A 21,112-nucleotide genomic window follows, 5' to 3' on the forward strand; every position below is an offset into this window, starting at 1 on the left:
AAAATTACTTCTATTGGAAGGGCAAATGCTCACTCTGTTTTACATGGGTAGGTGTGACCTGAGAGCATCAAGCAGTTGTGTCTGAATGTATTTCAAGTCAGCTGTTCTAAATCATCTGCCCATGACAAACCAGAATCAGCAAGATGGAAAACTGCACAGAGAAGGACTTCACCTGAACTTCTCTACCACTGTAATTACAGTGCGGTTTCAGTCTCATACAAAGTGTTTAATACAACTTTTGGGGGGGTGACTGATAATGTATGGTCATTTGGAGAAAAATCATGCAAATTTGCTAAATCGGGCTTAAAAATAAGCATCTCAAATTGATGATGAGGGAAAGTTGGCTTTCAAAAGTTAAGACGTTTTGTAAGCACCAATTTCAAGGCAGAAAATTCAAAACATCTTTGGGTTTACGTCAAAAACATGAAAGTAGTTGAAGTTTACCTGAGAGATGCATTGAGAGTGAAGATATAGTGCTCCTTTCTCCCAGGATTGACTTTTTTCTCTTTCTGTCTTACTAAAACCATATCCATCAAAGTATATCCATGATTATTAAAGTTTATCAAAATTTTCTGGATGAATTCTTCAAAACTCAATTTAACTTTTTGACATCTTAATGCTGTGTATTGATTTGCAAAGTCAAAGCTACTATTTTTAAAAATAAAAAACATTGCTAATCATATCAGTTCACTTGACATTCATGAAATCCTTTGCAATGATTATTTAAATCTTTTTTCAAATGTGAATAACATTTTCTACACAGGTTCCTGAAAAGATGCTGGAATGATGGGAATGCCCTCCGATGATTTTTACATTTAAAACAATTTAGGAAATCAGTTTCAGACAGTTTTTATAACTAAAATACTCATATTCCATCAATATTAACAAATTCTGTAGTCTGTGATTTATTCTTTTTAAAAAAGCAAAATAACAACTCGAGAATCCAACTTAAAATATTGATGATAAAAGGCCTATTAATATTATTTGTTTGAAATGTTAATATTATGTTATTATATATTGTAATATTTACATTATTTTATAATAATATTATTTGTTTAAAATGTGTAAATTAAAGGCAGGATTGTGGAGCATTAAAATATCTCTTTTAGGATGAGTTTTGCAAAAAGGTTTATAAGGGGAGAATTTATTGGTCCAGAAAGTCTGGGATATTTTGGTAACTTGCAATGTACATCATCATATTAATCCCTGAAAGGAAAAGACTCATTCTCACGTGGCTTTTATTTCGACTGACATTCTAAAAATGTTGCTTCCATATATGGGAGACAATTGTCATAAATATTTGATAATGAAGGGATGCACTATAGATGTTGCTTATAATGACTCCTTAGAGCCAAAGCTTGGATTCAAATGCTGCCTCTTCACTCTTCATCTTGGGTTTCTCTGGTCTGTAAAATAGGGATGATGATATTACAGAGTCTGTGTCATAAATCACTTGTGTTTTATTTACTATCTGTACACGATGAGACTAATGCAAACCATATAAAAGCCCCTCATCAATACTAGCTGTTATCATAATTTAATAAATGCTGGATAGGGCCTTTTAAATAACTTAAAATGGATTCATTTGTTCTTATTCTATTTCTCTTAGTGTGTATGCATTGCATAGGTACATATGTTCACACGAGCATCTCCATAGATGCGTACTATGTACGTATCTATCTTCCTACTATGTACCTATTGTATTTTAATGAACTATAGTTCTCAACATGAAGCAGTATTTCTAATGGAATAATGTAACCTGAATGAATCAATTCCATCTTTTGGGTTAAGAATAGTGTGTTAGAGAGTTATTCATCATATTTTCCTGAATGAAATCATGTTTTGCTTTGCACAAATATTGTGTCTAGAGAGCCAAAGTGAGTTGGAAACATTTAATCGGGCCTCACTAAACTTTGACTCTACATAATCATATTAAATGGAGTACACAGAACCCTTTACATCTTTTGCTCATTAAAAATTAATTTGTACTTGGATGCTTGTGTATTATTTTATGAAAAAAAATTAAAGTTTGAGTATATTTGCAAAGAAGTAGTGTGTTTCATTGATATAAGGGGTCTGTCAGGGCTAGCAATATAGCTCAGTGGTTCCTCATAAGTGCAAGGTCCACCTGCCTCATAAGTGCAAGGTCCTGAGTTCAATCCCCAGTACCAAAAATAAATAAATAAATTGTAAGGGGTCTGTTAGATTTTATTCCTAGGTAAGAAAGTACAGAAACTTTTATTTAAACCCATACTTTCTATAGTGAATTTTAAAGCGAATTCTAGATCGCTCATTTATCGCTGCTGTTGTCTCCGTGTTCTCACTGAATGCAAATCATGGAGGATGACTCAGAAACAAAAATGAAAGCTCAGATTTCATTTTATTATAGTGAAAATCATTTTTATTATTTAAAAATTGCATCCTCAGTCTAACTCAGATTGTTCTTTTAAACAACCGACATTTATTGCCTTATATGCATTGACATTTGTGGTCTTAGTTGAAGCTCCTACTAAAATTTTTTGAATGGAGCCAGGAGGTCTAGATAGTATGCAACAATCGGGATTCCTCTGAAAAAACTATTTGTTGCATAAATGTCTTCATGCAAAAAAAATTGCATGTTTACACCTAAATTTCTTTTATTTTAAGTGTTTTATGGATGACAGAAACTGCATAATTACAGATTTGATGAGGAACCTGCAAACAATAAAGAATGCATCTGTTGCCAGCAAAATACAATTACTCCAGGTCCTTTAGACAAACAAATACAGAGTTCTTCACACCAGATGGCTCTCGGGCAACAAAGCCATGTTAGAATGTTTAATTGTGCTTCTACAAAACCTTCATACAGTGAGGTAGTTTCTTTTATCCACTGTATTCTCTGCTTTCCCATATTTAAATCGTAGCCAGTTTAAATCCTTTCAACATAACCTTTAAACAATTCTTCATAAAAGCAACCCTCCTTTACCAAGTGCCTTTATTTCCTTCTCCCTACTTTTCTTTGTGGTCTTGGGGGATCGATACTTACTTTATCTTAAAGAGATTTGCAACAATAACTACACAACTAGAGGACTATGGCAATCAGAGACTCTACAAATTCCTCAGGTAAACTGATCTTCTGTTCCTGTCTATATGCTCCAAATTTAAAACATTCTCAAACTACTTACATGCTTTTAGGCACCATATCAAATAGACACAAATTTTTTGAAAATGGGGGTCAGGCTCCTGCTCACTTGGTGTACTGTGGGTCATTCATTGTTGCAGTCCCCAGGGAAACACCTGCAGAACTTACAGATGCTGACAGGTTAGCTAGTTTAAGATGTGATTCAAATGTACTTAAAGTCATACTCTTGAAAGAATTCCTGCACTCTTGAAATACTCATGGATGATGCAGAAATTGAGAATATTTGCATTTTTCATCCTGAGAACGATTTGAATGACCATGTGAACCCAGTCTGGGAAAAATGACATGTTGCACATTTCAGGTAAAAGCTAAGTAATATCTAATCAATTTCCAAATCTGTTGACTTGCATCAAACAAGGGGTGTTAATGTGTGTGTGTGTGTGTGTGTGTGTGTGTGTGTGTGTGTGGTAAGTAGTTTTTCTAAGCAAAAATAGCCATGATCTACTTCTTGTCACTTATTTGGCTTCAAGAGGCTTCATGAATCTTAGAATAAAATGTTTACACCTAAATTTAAAGACTAAAATTCTATTTTTTCATACAAATTCAAAATATTTTGACAGCTTTAAAGCAAATTATATTAATGTAAATTAGTATAGCCATTATAGCTGCTAGTCAATAATAACAGAATTACCATGTTTTCCAGCAATCCAATCCAATTACAGTAGATATATATCGATATATATTGATATATATATAGAGAGAGATTGATATATAGATAGATACATAGATATACCGATATATATCTATATATATCCAAAGAAGAGGAAATAAGAATATCTAGGAATTATCTGTACTTCCATGCTTATTGAAACACTATTTATAGTGGCCAAAGTATGGAATTACCTAAGGGTCTCTTAATGGATAAATAGATTTAAAAATCTATTTATGCACATGTAAATGATGGAACATTATTTAACCATAATAAATGAAATACTGTCATTCATGAAACAAAGGATGGGAATAAATTATTTTAAATGAAATAAGTTAGGCACAGAGGTATGTTCTTACAATGTGTGCAAGAGAAAATAGGTGATCTCATAAAAGTAGAGAGTACAATAATAGATGCTAGAAGCTGGGAAGGTATTCCATAATAAAAATTGCCTAAAAAATTCATATTATTGACTATTTTTGAATGTTTCTGTAATACTTTGATAAATCTATATTATGGGAAAGCATATTGAAATTACTTGCTACTGTGTTTTCTATAGTTAAAATTTACTTTCATGTTGTCTCCATATGTTTGAATCTCCATTTCTCTGTAACTTTTAATTGCTGCTTATCTATCTCAAAATATTCTATTTCTTTAGTCTTACATTGACCAGTATATTCTCTAAGAAAATTTTACATAGCATAAGCTTGTTGTAGGCCTTAACATACAAAAAAAATTAAAACAGGAGATGTTTGCAATTTTTGATGCTGTGCTGCCCCAAGTCATTATATGATAGCATGAAAACCCCTTGAATCAGAATGACTAGTTTTCATCCCTGGCTTTGGGGCTTAGGAACTGTGCCTTCTTGGCTAACATAACCTCTTTGTGTCTTGTTTCTTTTGCAAAATAATATGTGTGTGGCTTCGTAGTCTGATTCATATGAGGAGTGAATGAGGTCATAAGTTGAAAAAGCACAGATTTGTGCCAGAAATATATAAATGATTGATGAATAAAAATATAGAAATAATTATTTTCCAACTAGACTTATAAATAAGTTTAGCTCATTTTTAAACATCTTGACAGTCCAGCATAGTTCTTAGTGCTTTATACCTCTGTTAATGTTACTTTCTTCTTTCTTTTACCACTCACATGTCCAACAGCTTTGCTATTTACATATCTTCCTGCTGGATATCACCTCAAGGTCCACCTACAGTGCTCCTTTCATGTTCCTGTAAAACTTGTGCAGAATTGCTTCTGACGATCTTCCCTCTTACTTACAACTCATCATAATTAGGAAAATAATCCGATGACTTTAATATGTCTCCTAGTATAGTCTGAGCATTTTGCAGACTGAAATGGAGACTTTCATCAGAGATTTCTTTACTGTTACTCTAGTGTCACAGGGCTTTAGATTGCCTCTTAAGAAATTTTTTTGTAAAATGCAATAGTAATGCGAATAGTAATTAGGTGAGTAAATGAAATATTAAAATATAGTTATTGAAAGCCTTTGATTAGCTTTAGAACTACAGTGTAATCCTATAAAAAGCCATCAAGTCTCTTTTCTGAACTCTAAGATTTTAAAATTCACATTTGTATATTGAAAGATTACACAAGTCTTTTGGTAGTAACGTGTCTGTTTATGGCTATGCTTCTAGCAACACTTAAGAAGAAACAAGCAACCGGATTTCTTAATTTCAAGCACACTCATAGAAACTATTATTGGTCCTAATTGCCAAATTAAGTTTCAGTAAGTCAATAGCAATATATTATATTTGCATAATGAATAAAAATTAAGAATTGAGAGAAAATCTATATACAACTTTGTCTCATATGAACTTGGACACAGCTGTGTTTTAAGGTAAAATGTAGTCTTTTTGCAACTTTTCTGGTGATTCTTTTTGACTCTAAAAAAATACCAGAGCAGTTTGGCTTAGTTAATTCTACTGTCTATTTGGAGTCCTTCTTTAGAGACCTCAACTTTACATACCTCAAATAATAATTTTGATCATGAATCACTTTTATTCCAAGTCAGTAGAACACCCCTTTATTGATTATATTGGGGAATGAGCAAAATTCCAAACCCCAACTCCAAATTACTCTTTCTTCAGGGTTACACAGTCTTGAATATCATTTTCTTTGCTAGGTCAAGTAAAAGAATGTTGGCCCAAAAGCAGTTAAGTAGAACATGAATGAAATTATAAGCACTTTAACACATTATATTGTCCAGTGTTTTAATAATGAAATATACCTCATTCTGAGAAAATAGTATCAGAAATGTGGTCTAGAAATGATATACTGAGATTAAACTATGTAATATTCAATTCTGTGGAATTTTAAAGTTATACCTGATTGCATTTTGAGAATTTGGTTGGAGTTTTGGTATGGACACTGTTTATCACTGTGTAGCTGCACTACATACTAAAAAGGGTCAAAGGAACAAGGTGCTGCAAATTGGGTTCTTTTGCAGCTGTAGTTCTACCTAATTTGTACTTTGGCACTCAGAACGTTATAATAAATGAAGTGCTGCATTCAAAGTCTGCAACATGCCAATTTCCCCCCCATTTGGCAAAGGTGGATTTCATTTGCCTTTCAAGAGTGCAAAAATCCATCTCCTTAGAAGTTGGTCAAACTATTAATTTTATGGTACGGACAAGTGAGTACAGTAAACCTTTTCACAAAGCCAGACAGCTTAACCTAATTAAAGGGCTGTTTTGACAGGTGGTTTATAGTGGAATAAATGCTATCAAGAACAGTTCAAGAAATGGATTTGACGAATGCATGAGTGTGTGTATGTAGGTGAAAATGTGTTTTAGAAGGGTGCAATGACAGTTCTGTGTCCATAAATGGAAAGTACACCACAAACTTCATTTGTGCACTTCTTTGGCAATTAGTGTCTTTTATGGGTATTTTAAGGAGTTGGTAAGCACCAAATCTACATGGTCATCAAAAGATACAGAGAAATAATTATGGCTATTATTTTTTTAAATTGCAAGATAATTTACTTGCCTTTGAGCAGAACTAAAACATCCCTTAAGAAATAGCAGATGTGTTATGGAGGAAATTTACACTTTTTAATGAGATTATGTTGAAGATTCATACAATTCCTCATGTCATCTTTTCATATGTGATAGTGAAATCTAGCACTTTAGATAAAATTCAAATTTTGTCCTTAGCCTGTGCTATGATTATTTGACATGTGGAGGCAGAAATTATGGGCAGCTTTTAATGTTCTTTCATGCAGGTTGCATTAGTGAAAAGAAAATGACCAATTTTCAGGATGGAGTCAGGATGTTATTAAGTAAAGAGTCTATAGAATTTGTTCTGCTGTGGGATTGTGTGGTCTTCTAATACTGTGGAGCAAGGGCTGGTGTCTACAATATATACTTTCACTGATATATTTCCAGCTCTTACACTGTATAACTTTGCTTTACCTCATCAATAGAAATGTAGTTAAGATGATTCTAATTTCCAGATAATAAATAGTAAAAGTAACTCAAATCAGTAAAGTATATGATAGTTATTTGATAGTGATATATTTATTTAAAATATCATTGGTTTATAATATATAATTATATAATAATATAATAAATATAATATAATATAATAAATGTTATTTCTTTATAATATAATAGTATCAAAACTTCCAGAAAGAACTATAATAAATAATATATTCCTCATCAATTTGATAATATCTCTTAAAGGAAAATATAACTTCCTAAAGATAATTCATAGAAATTTTCATTTTCATATTTTTCATTTCTTATAATATTTCAAAAAACCAAACTATCAAGAATTAAATGTTTTTGCTGTTAATGACAACATAATAACTAAGCTTAGTAATTTACCTAGGCATGAATTTACCTGGAAGTAGAAATGTTAAAAAAAGTCAACAACTTGAAAAACAAGTCTCCCCAACCTTAAGCAGTTCCCCTTCAGACTTTCTCCCTTCCTGTAGCTGTTATTAAACTTATTTTTGTAAATAAGGTTTTTATGACCCCTCACTTGTATAAAATCCTGTTCTTTCCCACCAAGATATGGTGAGTTACAAAACCTTCCCTACTTGACTAACCTGCTTTGTCCTGCTTTTGTAAACTCACTTGCCCACCCACAGATTTTGCAACACTAGGAAGAAAATCCCCTCAGCCAAATGTATAAAACTAGAGCCTCTTCTTTGTTAAGGGCTCAGCCTTTGGGTACAAAGTCACTGGGCTGGTACACACCTAAAGAAATCCTCCTGTTTTACCCCTTGGTTCTCCAGTCTCCTAAATTCTACAATAATTATCCATAAATTTGAAATTCTTTAAAAATTTTAACCCATGAGATATAGGATCTTAAATAATGTTACATTTTTTCAAATAGTCATTTTGTGAAATTTTCCATAATGTGAACATACTTAAGCCACTTAAAATAAAGTCAATTAAAAACTTAATAGCTCCCATTCAATAGGTTAATATAGACATAGTCTAAATTTTAAAACACAACCTCTTCCAATTTACCATGACTAGAGAAAGACAGAAGGGTAAAATCCTAACTCCACTGAACTAATACACAGATTAACAAATACTAGAGCCATGGAAATGTTTTAGTAATTTTTTTTTAAAGCACAAACCTTTATCATCATTGAATTAAGAGAAACTTGTAGTATAAATGAAATAAGGAATTGATAATTTTGGAAATTATTTGAACTTTTCTCTCCTTCTTATGTATTTATTTTCTATTTTGTTAGAGATTTATATATATGTGTATATATACACATATTTCATATATATGTATATATATATATATGTACACATATTTCATGTAAGTGAAACCATGAAATATTTAAGCTTGTCTATCTCATTTCATTTACCATTATGTTTTGACATTGCATCCATTTACCTACAAATACCTCAAGTTAATCTTCCTCAATGGAAGTGTAGTATGCCATTGTATGTAAATGCCATATTTTGTGGTAATTATAACCAGGAAAAATAACAAAAATATATCCATGGTTTGGCCTGTTTCAGATCTGGCTTTTGCCAAAAGAGCTGCCACCTGAGACAAGGTAGACTCTTCACATTTTCTCATAGCACCAGCATGAGCAGTGACTAATATTCTGGACTCAAATCACAAGACCCTGGGCCATTTTTTCTCATAACCTCTGACTATTACACATAGACCTATGAGCTTGCCCACACCATTTCAATTTGGACACTAAGAAAATTGCTTCTAAAATGAACTGTGTTTTATAAACCATAGAAAATGAATGGCAAGAATCAAGAGTCCAACCAGGCAGTGTTGCATACATTCTAAAAACTGTAAGTTCCATAAATAGAAAGTCATTGTTTTGCATGTTTAAAATTCAGAACTCTCTATAGCTAGCACTTAGAACATATATTTAAAGACATATCAGAAGAAGGAAGAATGGAAAAATTCAGAAGAATAAAGCTTGCACAAATGTAGAACTCTGTAAGGTGTAATATACATTATCTTCTCTCTGAAGTTTGATTTAATTATACACAACTTATTGAGCACATTGCAGGCATAAAGCCAAAGGTCTTTTTCAGCACATTATACAGAAATAGTACTTTATTATGATAAACTGTGTACTTAGGAGGACAAAAGAACAACCTACACTCACACACTTACTAGAGCTTTATCATATATTTGATTTGCAAATATCTTTTCCCATTCTATGGATTATCTCTTCATTCTATTTAAGTGTTCTTTGATGCACAGCAGTTTTTATTTTGAAGGACAAATTATCTATTCTTGTTGTTTCTTGTTCTTTTTTATTGTTTGTATAACATACATATCAAAGCACATAATAGAATTTTTTTGAACTGGAACCTATATGGTATTTTTAAATATAAATGGGGCTTAATAGTGAAGCCACAGGAATGCAGGCAAGCAACTTCTAACCACCAATTCAACAATCCCAAAAGCTATTAAAATTAAGTTTCTGTAACTCAGTTGTGAATAAAACCTTTCATTAACCATCATTAAACTAGATATAGTCTAACATTTAATATCAATATTTGTCTATTTTGCTGCTGAATATTAGTATTTTTGATTACGAGTTGCTACACCAAATGCCAATGAACCAATATTGGTATAAACAGTAAATTACTTTTCTAAACTTCAAAATATTCAGAATCTGGAGATATTTTGTCCTAAGATATTCTAAGAAGGTTTGTGAATGTGCAAAGAGAAAAGTAGCCAACACTCATGTAATGTCATTTAGTTTCTTCGCAGCTATAGTTTTGTATATTCTTTCAAGAGATTCTCCAAAGATTTTTCCATTATTCCAATGTTATTTCTAGAAACACTGATTCTCAAAGAGATAAAGTAACTTTCAAAGGTAACAGTCCCAGAAATAAGAGGTTAAATATCATTATTTCTAGCTCTAAATCCCCAGAGTTTCTATTTGTCATGCATAGAAATGAAAATTTAGTAAACAAAATTGAGGCCTTATGAAAAGAGAAAGCCTCCAGAAAAAAAAAGAGTGGGTGTTGATCATAAAAAAGTCTTTTGTACATGAAGTATACAAGTAAAAAAAACATATTTACAGGAAAATTTATACAGAAGAAGATACTGTAGCTAATACTTATTGAGGTCTCAATCCACAGAGATACATCAGAGATGCAGTCTTGTTATTATCATCCCTACTTTTCAGCCAAAGGAATGGAGGAACAGAGATAAACTCTGATTTTCCTAGCCTGTAAGTGGCAGGATTGAGTGGCACTAAGTGGTAGCACTGTTGTCATATTGTTTCATGAAACCAATTTTAAGTCGAAAACATTCAAAAAAACAAAGTACGTATTTTTAGTTAGTAAATTATACAACTCACCTTGATAATATGTCAATTTAAGTGATACAATTAAGGCAGTCAGAAATGTAGCTGAAGCTGTAAAAATATGTATTGATATCAGCAATGTAAACACTACTAAATAACGTTATTAAGTCACAAAAAACTAATGTGATTTGTCCTTTATGGTAGCATAGGTGATGATTAATTACATGGATCAGTTTCATGTATATAAGCTCCCTAACTTCCCATTGATTAATATATGATTTTTCACGTTTACAGTTACAGTGCCAAAGCAACTGACATTTAGTAAAAACCATGCTTTGATTTATGAATTTTGATATTTTCTGAGGCTAATGATACATAGTGTTATACTCCTGCAATGCTGTGAAGCAGGAAGGAGCCAGCTGCAGCCTTCAGTCAGTCATGCGACTGTGAAAATTAAAGAACCACAATCTACTGGGCTGTTAATCTATGATGTTGCAAAAGTAGGTGTATTAAAATGCATTTTCAACTCAAATATTGTCAAACTAGGATTGGTTTTTAGGAAATGTGACATCATAAGTTGAGGAGCATCTGGATGTAAAATTACATTAAAGTCAATAGCTTCCCTTCAGGCACATATAGACCAGTTCAAAATTTGATCTATTATGATCAAATATTTGATATTTAAAAGATATTTAGATATTTAGAAGCTGTGCTGTTTGACTATGGTAGAAATTTAATAACAGTTACCTGCACTTCAATAACAAAGAAAAAAGTTACCCTTATCAAAATAAATCATTTAAAATTACCAAATAATTTGGAAATTTAAACTGTCTAAAAGCTACATCAAAAGAGTAATAAAAATATAATTATAAAATAATGACAATAGTACATACAAAACTTACAGTATTTAGCCAAAAATACCAAAAGATGAAAAATGATATCGTTTAATGTTTTTACTGCTAAAGGATAATCATTGAAGTCTAGATATATAGTCAAGAATAGGAACAAACACACTTCTAAGGAGAATAAGTACTAACTGAAACTGAAGAGAATATACAGATTAAGAAGAAATTAAATTATTCAAAAGAAGAAAAACTGGCAAGGCTGATCATGGAAAAGAGAAATATAAATGATTATTGTTATAAAATTGAAGATATATTCTTATGTAAAATACTATAATAAATATAGTGACTTGATAAAATTGGTTACCTGTGGCAAAATTATTAACCAACTTTGCATAAAATCTAGTTTTTAACCTGAATAATAAAAGAACCATAAAATATTTTCACAATGTAACATCAACTTTTTGGAAGCACCATATTTAGAGAACTGCAGAAAATTTTGGGCAACTATACCAAACTACATATATTTATCTAATTTAATCAATATAAATTTTTAAAAAGTATAAAAAGCATGAAAATATCGAGTCATCCTAATAAGTAGAAATATGAACTAGTAACACAATAAAACATCACTTTTAAATGTCAGATTTTCCAAAACTCATAAATAATTGCACTACTCTCTATTGCTAAAGCAATAAATGAAAACATGTATCTGGCTTTACAAATGTAAAATTTAATTGCATATTCTCTAAACATTTGCTTTGGAAATACTATTGGCCATCTAAGCCAATGATCTTTTTTCTGAGAATTGATGCAAAGAATAATTTCAAAAAAGTGTGCACTCAATGTGATACATTATGTCTTTACATTACTGTTAGTTTTTATTATCTAATGATATTGTATTTGCTGTATCAACTTTGTTGGATCAAATGTCAATGAAATGATGGACCGATATGAATATTGTGAACTGATCAAGTGAGATATAGATCTCTATTGATATGGAAATATTGTTAGTTTTATGAGGAAATCTTCTGGAATCGTTTCTCTATAGTTTTGCTTATTCATTATCTTTTCCTCTTTATGTGTATTTCTTCATACTTATGAAAACAAATAATAGTAAAAAGCACTACATTATTTATTTTTTTTTAAGCATCCACTAGAAATTAAATTAATTAGATAATTTCGGTTCCAGGAACACTGGGATCATAACTAGGTATTAAAAAAAAACAAAACAAAAAACAAAAACAGGAATTATTTCAACAGAATAAGGGCAGTGTGAGCAAAGTTCTATAGGTGAAGTTGAAGTATGTTTGGTGGGGCGGTTACCTTCGATGAAAACCATGAGAGAAAGTTGACTCGAATTCATTTTAAACAAGACTCATTCCTGTAGGTATCACAAGTTATCTTCGTTTATCTGGTAATTTCGGGGCTCATCTGGAATAAAAATTCTCTTCTCTTGCTCTTTGCTGGGAGATTTTTTGTTTTTTCCTTTTTTTTTTTAGAACATGGCTTTTGGTGATTGAGCCAATAAGATTCTGGAGCAGTTCCTGGTAGGGAATCCATTCGACATTCAATAAATGCCTTTCCACTGCGGGTAGGACATACCTGGTGCTTGCGCCTAGGGTAGGTGGGTGATCTGCATTTTGGTTAATAGCCATCTTCAGACTGCTTTCATAGACAACACCAGCTGTCTTTTTCTGACCTCCAGCATTCTGTTAAGAGTGGAAGGATGTCTATGATTATCTATGGATCCCAGGTTTCGATGAATGAACACTGGTCCTGGAGCTATATTCTCTATGTGGCCCCAGCTTTCAGCCATCGCAAACAGGGCTGTTGTGCGCATCTTATTTTAAAACATAACAAACAAAATAAAAAAGCTTTGTTTTCCTGTATGAACATAATTGTAAGAGGGAGTCCTTAAGTTAATCAAAATTATAGGCATGCTGAGAATCTCCTTTCCCCTTTCTTCCTTTCCCTATCTGCGTTTTTCCACTGCTCTTACTTTGCGCCACCGCTCTGTGATAATGGTACTATTGTACTTCTAGACGTAGCAGTGCAAAATTCTAGAGGGTTAAGAGAGTGAGAAGCGTATTCACACCATTTTTCTAGATCTTGGCGGTGTTAACGTGAACTACAATGAAGTTTTATAAAATGTGGTTGCATCCCCATTGACCTTGTTAGCTTTTCAAATTAAACTTTATTGATGTGTTACATCTTCACATTGAGATTCTATGAAGCTGTATTTTGTGAGGTCGTTTTATAAAGCTAACTGTATGAACTAAATTAAATATTTAAAAACTTAACCACATACCCAGAAATTCTCTGGTTTTTAGGTAAAAATATTTACAATAGAATTTTAAGGAATCTAAACATTGTGGAACAAAATATATTAAATTGGATTACTTAGTAAAATATGATTTTTGACATACATTGCTATTATTTTATACAAAAGTTACAAAGATCAGAGAGTAAGTAGGGGATATGAAATTATTATATATTTCGTAGCATTTTCCCCTCCAATCACTTCTAAAATGAAACAAATTTTTTTTTTAGTTTTATTATTTACCACGGGAGTTTCTCTTTTAAGCACTTTCATGATGAGTGATTCTGCTTCTCCACAGACACAAAAGAAAGTATGCAGTGAGAATTTTCCCCTTACCCCAAATTAAACAGTTCAAAATTTATAAAGCATGAAGTCACAGTTTTTGGGTTTTGCCTTCTTGGTTGATTTTTTTTTTTATATAAAATATGTTAAAAGTAAAAATCACTGAAATTCTCATGGATAATATAAAAAAAAAATCCCATGGGATGCATTTATTTTACCAAGTGGAAATCAACTCCAAAAGATGGATTAAGTAAAGTCAAACTTATTTCAAAGTATGGGATTTAAGTAAAGCTAATAAATATGTTTTCTCTACACACAAGAATGTGTCAACATTTTTATGTCACTCTTTGTAAAGGGACCATGCATGGACCACTTCAATTTCGTTTTTTTTTTTTTTTTTTGGTTAAACTTGAGAGATTTATTCTGACATTTCTGCCGCTAATATTTTTCTCTAATTTTTTTTAGATACTGTTCTATGCCATTAATATCTAAAATGCAATGATATTTAGTGTATAGATGCTTTTCAACTGACAATACGATTGCATCATAACAAACCTTTTGTGTGTTGAACATATGTAGGTAAAAATGCGTTTATGTACCTAATATAGCTGGTTAAGCAATGCAGAATCCTGCAGTCTTGGTTGTTTCGCCATGACTGTGTACCCGATTGGGTCTTAAAGCTACTGTCCAGCATGGTGAGGGATATACTACCAAACTGCTAGCTAGGAAAAAAACCATATTCAAACTTCAGAGTGCAGATTCTTTTGAATACCCTTGTAAAATAAAATAATTGTAAGTTGTGCCATCATAAGTTGGGGACTATCCGTATTCACAAATGTGCCTGATCATGCCAGAATCAATTTTAAAATAATTTCACCACCCCAAATAGAAATCATGTGCTCCTCAGAAATTACTTTCCATTTTTATTTAGCTCCATTGCTCCACCCCTACATCCCTGGGTGGTCATCATTCTACTTTAAAATCTATAGATTCTCTAGTTCAGGGGATTTTATATAATGACAACATGTTGTCACACTTAACATCATGTTGTCAAAGTTTGTCCATGCTGTAGCACATACCAACATTTCATTTCTTTTTATTGTCAACCATTATTCCCTTATATTCCTTAGGTCTTATTTATTCATTTATCAATAGATGGATAGTTAATTTCTTTTTTTCTGTAATTGTGATTACTTAATATTGTTTGTATGATCGGTATATTTTTGTATATTTTTATTTTTCTTAAACATATACTTAGGAGAATTGTTAGATGATATGGTACCTGTTTATATAACCTTCGAGAAGTCCCCAGACTGTCAATGTGGCCACATATTTTACAGTTTTAGATGAGTTTCAGTACCTCCATCTTCATTAAGCTGTTATTATTTGTCTACTTTGGTTACAATCATTGTATCAGATATAAAACCCGTTTCTCTATGTATTTTTATTTTAATTCCCTACAATTAATGGTATTTTTATGTGCATTTGCCATTTAAATATTTTCTTTGTAGAAATACTTATTCAGACTATTTTCCCTTTTTAAAGGTATTTTTATTATTGAATTGAACTGATTCCTTACATATTCCACATACCAGACTGTTATCAAATACATGATTTGCAAACACATTCTTCCATTCAGTACATTATATTTTAAGATTCTTGATATAGTTCTTTCTAATATTAAACATTTTAACTTTGCTGACACCCAATTTTACTTATTTTTTTCTTTGCTTGTGAATTTTTTTGTCCTATCTAAAATATCTGCCTATCTCAAGATGATGATGAGTTTTATAATTCTTGTTTTGCATTTTGGTCTGTGCTTCATTCTGAATTAATTTGGCATATGATGTAAAGAAGGGGCCTAAATATTTTATTTACATATGACTTTTAATATAGATATTAGTACCTCATCGAGGAGACTATTTCCTGTTTTAATTGTCTCAGGAAACTGGCTGAATATTCATTAAGTTTTGGAGATGATTTTGTTTTTCTGCATTGGTTACCCTCAAAACTAGTTTCAGATGCTGTACAGCATTCTTGTCAGTTGTGCAAATGTTTACCTCTGAAAATAGGTAAAAGTATTAGGTTTATTACTAGTTGATAACTGTACTTTCTAGGAGTTAGTAATTTTTTTTCACTTCTTTGTATTTAGAAATGATAGATAATCCATCATAAGTGTTCTTATATTACTGCTTAAAAGATTAATAAAATTCAATAACAATAAGAACTCTCTCCTGTTTAAGAGCACAAGACAGAGAGAGACAGAGAGAGAGAGCAAGAGACAGAGAGACAGAGACAAAGAATTATAATATGCATGAATGAAATATGAATATGCTAAATTTTGGAATTAATATATAATAATGGAGACATATAATGTGAGTTAAGTTCTAGAATCAATAACTTGAAAGAAAGATACAAATTTTATCCTGTAAAATCTAATTTGCTTAGGCATGGGTTATTGGATTTAAATATCCAAAATTTGTTTATTATTCTTAGTTTTCTTTTGGGACAAATGGGTGTTTGAATGTCAGTTTCTGTCATGTTCATATTAATCTATCAGTGATGACTACAGCTAAAGAGTTATTATCTCCTACCAATCTTTTTGAAAGAAGCATTAATGAAAGGTGTTTTTACTAAAATATTTGAAATTAAAACAACCTGGCCAAGCCAAAAAGGTCAATAAAGTTACAGACTAATTGGTAATTCTATATACCAACAAGGTTCAGAGTACTTACCCTTAAAAATAATATTTATTCCTTGGCCATCAACTATTTATTTTATTTTATATGTTCTTTTGAATTATCTGACAGCAGTGTGATGTAGGTGGAAATAAATATAAGAAAAAATAAATATTTAATAATTGAAATGTTCAAAACAGAAAATATTAGAATGGCAAAGATTTTTATTGTAATGTGTTACATTTCAGTTTAAATTGATAAAAATGAATGCATTTTATGTTTGAAGGAATTCCACAAAAATTATTAACATAAAATCTTGTTCCATGTAGCCATCTAATTGCTGAGTCCCATTAACTTTATTTATTTATTTTTATTATTTGTTTTTTTGAGACAGAGTCTTACTATGTAGTTGAGACTGCCCTGGAACTCATTATGTAGCCCAGGCTAGTCTCAAACTCACAGCGATCCTCCTGCCTCAGCCTCCCAAGTGCTGGGATTACAGGCATGCACCATCACACCCTGCTTGAGTCCCACTAACATCTCTCATCTACACCTCCTACCCTTTATCCTGTCAATATCTGTGTGTTCTCCATAAAACAATCATGATGCCCATTTCTCTATTCCATTTTCATTTATTTCCCAATCTGAATCATTAAAGGGAAATTCTATTCTTTAATAGCAATAAATAATCAGCCCTTCCAAATCTCTCAGTATTTCATTGTTGCACACAGAAAAAAAGGGGCAAGAATGAAAAATAAGGAAGTGGGGCTATTCTAAAATGTCAGCTTCTGACCTAAACAGTAGTTACATTGAATAAATTATTCTGCAATATACATAACTACTGACCCAAGGGTTCTATTGGGCACTAAGTAGCGTGGCACTTGAGGTATACTTGAAGTTAGACTTTTTTATTGAATTCTTATGTGATATGGATACCAAAACTACATCAAATTTGCAAGGAATGTATTCTGAGTGCATGTGTGATCAAACATTGAGAAGGAATCAGAAAAGGAGATGAGGTTCATCAAATTACATTGTGTATATGACCATTAGAGAAGAAGGAAGGAATGGTGAAAGTAACTTAGCCTGAGTGGTGTTCTCAAGAAAAAAAGCAGAGCATTCTGGAGGGTTCTCAAACCAAAGTTACTCTCCAGATGAATACCATGTGTCCCAGGAATGGCCTTTCTTGGCTGCCTTATTCTGTTGAGTCACTGAGTAGGTGCAGCTAAGAGAACCATGAACTTGGTGCACATGGCATTTAAGTTTCAATTAGATGAGCTTGAGCCCTTCTATCTAGGCATCTGAAAACTGCACTGCCACTATCACTGCTAGTATACAAACCACCCTTAAAAAGAATGATTTCAATTCAAAGCATGTGGTGATGAGTTAGAAATATCTAGAGGAATTTCCCCATTGTCAGCTTTTATTTTGCCTCTGAAAAACAAACTTACAGTTGAATGAATTAAAATACATGTATTTCATCACATAATATAATAATTAGGCCATCAGTGTCTTCCTGAACTAGAATCACAGAATTTAATGTAATTGTTTTAAACTGGTGGTCCTATTTGACATTTCCACTGGCATTAGGCCAATGTTCTAGTTCCTGCCCATCCCCATCTCTTGGTAGTGCCACACTTTCGAATTCTAGACAACCTAATAGGTATAGTTGTAACTTATGGATCATGCATTTGGTGTCATAAGAAACAGCTATCCAGCCTGGAGGAGATATCTCCAGCAGCCTACTCTGGCCCACCCGACGGGTCCGTGACCTCCTCTACTGCGCGCCACCAGATTAGTAAGGAAGGTAGCCATGCGGGAGCCCTTGAAACACCCCCATGACATGATCTCCCTCCCCCCATTCTCAAACCTCCTGATTGGGCCAGTCCTTCGACCCACTCTGAGGGCCATAGGTGGTTATGAAGGGTATTTTTATTAGCTCCCAACTTTGAACATCTTTAAAGAAAGGGCAGGGGAAATCTGTAATAGAACTGAGTGGAGTTCAACCCTGCAGGTTTGGAAACTCAATTTAGGCCTTGTAGACTGAGGCCAGATTGAGTCGTGGGGACCTGCCGTTGGCTGGCTGAGATCAGGGGATTTGGTTCTGCACATGGCTGTACACGTGGTATAATATGAGAACAGAGACATAGTCTGAAAGAGGCTCTTCAAATTCTTTTTTTTTCTTTTCCTCATTCCACCCTACAATTTCTTTCTTTCATCTGTCCTCTCTCTCCAACTCAGTCTGTTGCTCCACCATATTATCCCTCATCTCCCTTTTTATTCTGGCTCCTGCCCTAACTCAGACTTCTTCTTTTATCTTTTTTTCTTTATGTTCTTTTCTCTTGTCATTTTAACTCACTCATGGCTCCATAGCTTCAAGGGAAGGTGAACCCCTGTTACTGTTAAGGGTATATATTATTGTCCTTATTCCTGCACTCTGTCTATTCCCTTTCAAGTTAACAGTTTCATAAAGATAGTATGGTCATTCTACGTCCTCTGGCTTCACTTGAAACCTTCTCCAATTCTTTAACTTTTCTACTCCTCTCATCCTAACTCAGCCTAAGCCCCCATCCTAAATGGTAAAGATGCTATATTGCAAACATATTTTGGGCTGCTTCTTAATATTAATTTAATTCACATGGTCTAAAGGTGATAGATTAATGACTACCACAAGAGGTCAATTTGCAAGCTGTGCTTGATCCTATTGGGCTGCTGAATGTAACAATTGGGATAAAGGATTGTGATTGATTTAATGAGTTGTTTTCTCTGATATTATGCAAGTGAGGATGTCTATGAGTCATTAGAGACTCAAAAGCTAAAATGCAACTATATCAGGAAGATTTAAGTAATAACCCAGAAATTAAACTAAGAGCAACCCAACAACAAAAAAAAATGAGACAACACTTAAGCAAGACACAAAGACAGACTTCCAGTTCACCAATGGCAAACAGAAGGGCAAATGAGGATGAAAAGTCTGATAGTGAACCAGCAGGACACCCTGGACCAATAGCACGGAAGGTAACAAAACAGATCAATCAGGCTCTAGAAAAATTCAAATCAGAAATAATTTCCCAGTTAACCATAGAGATGGTAGGCAAAATGGAAGTCATGATTCGAGACTCTAGAACAGAAACTGACAAAAAATAAATGAGTTCAAGACCATGATAGAAGCCATGAAGACTCAGCATAAGAAAGTAACAATGAATGCCCAACATAGGAAAGAAATGGAATCCATAAAACAGATTCAAACAGATATCCTGGAGATTAAAAACTCTATTGAAAGTGTATGCAACAGGATAAAAGATTGTGAAGATAGAATTTCAGATATAGAAGATAGGATTGCAGTCAGTGACTGTGAAAAAAAAGGTCTCTCAAAAACAGTAAGGGATCATGAGAAATTGATCCAACAACATCTAGACAATGCAAAGAAAAATAACATAAGATTGATAGGAATCCATGAAATAGCAGGAGAAAACACAAATGACTTAAAAAAGCTCTTTACAGAATTAATGACAGAAAACTTTCCAAACAGAAGGGAAGAATTAGACATACAGATAAGTGAGGAATATAGAACTCAAGCTAGCCATGATAAAAAAAATCTACACCTAGACATATAATAATCAAGATCCCAGAAATCCAAAAGAAAAACAAAATACTACAAGCAGTAAGGGAAAAGAAACAAATCACATGCAAAGGAAAGCTCATTAGAATCGCAGCAGACTTTTCGACACAAACCCTTAGGTCAAGGAGAGCCTGGAGTGAGGTATTTCAAGTCCTAAAAGAAAACAACCTCCAACCTAGACTGATATAACCTGTAAAACTCTCTTTTAAAATAGAGGGTGAAATAAGATACTTCCATGACAAAGAACACCTGAGAAATTTCATGAGCACCAAACCATCACTAAAGGAATTCTAAACAATACCCTAGAAAAGGACAATGAAGGTCACAATATCATGAGGACCAACAGACCAAATAAAAAAGGCAAGGCAAGAAACTAAAAGGAGAGGGGAGAAAAAGTAAAGAGTCAACAAAAGGACAATAACGTGACAATAATAAGTCAGAATGTATCAGTTATAACCATCAGTGTTAATGGTCTCAATTCACCAATCAAGAGAAATAGACTGACAGAATGGATTAAGAAGCAAAATCCAACAATATGCTGTATACAAGAAACACACCTAGTGCAAAAGGAAGCCCATAGACTGAAAGTGAAAGGATGGAAAACAATTCTCCATGCATCAGGAGCCCAGAAAAAAGCAGGGGTAGCAATCTTATTCACAGACAAAGTAAATTTCAAACCAAAACTCATTAAGAGAGACAAAGAAGGCCACTACATCCTTGTAAAGGGAACAATTCAAAAGGAACAGATGACAATCATAAA

This window comes from Fukomys damarensis, unplaced genomic scaffold (assembly GCF_012274545.1).
Source record: "Fukomys damarensis isolate Sample0158 unplaced genomic scaffold, DMR_v1.0_HiC HiC_scaffold_21, whole genome shotgun sequence".
NCBI classification, from domain to species: domain Eukaryota; kingdom Metazoa; phylum Chordata; class Mammalia; order Rodentia; family Bathyergidae; genus Fukomys; species Fukomys damarensis.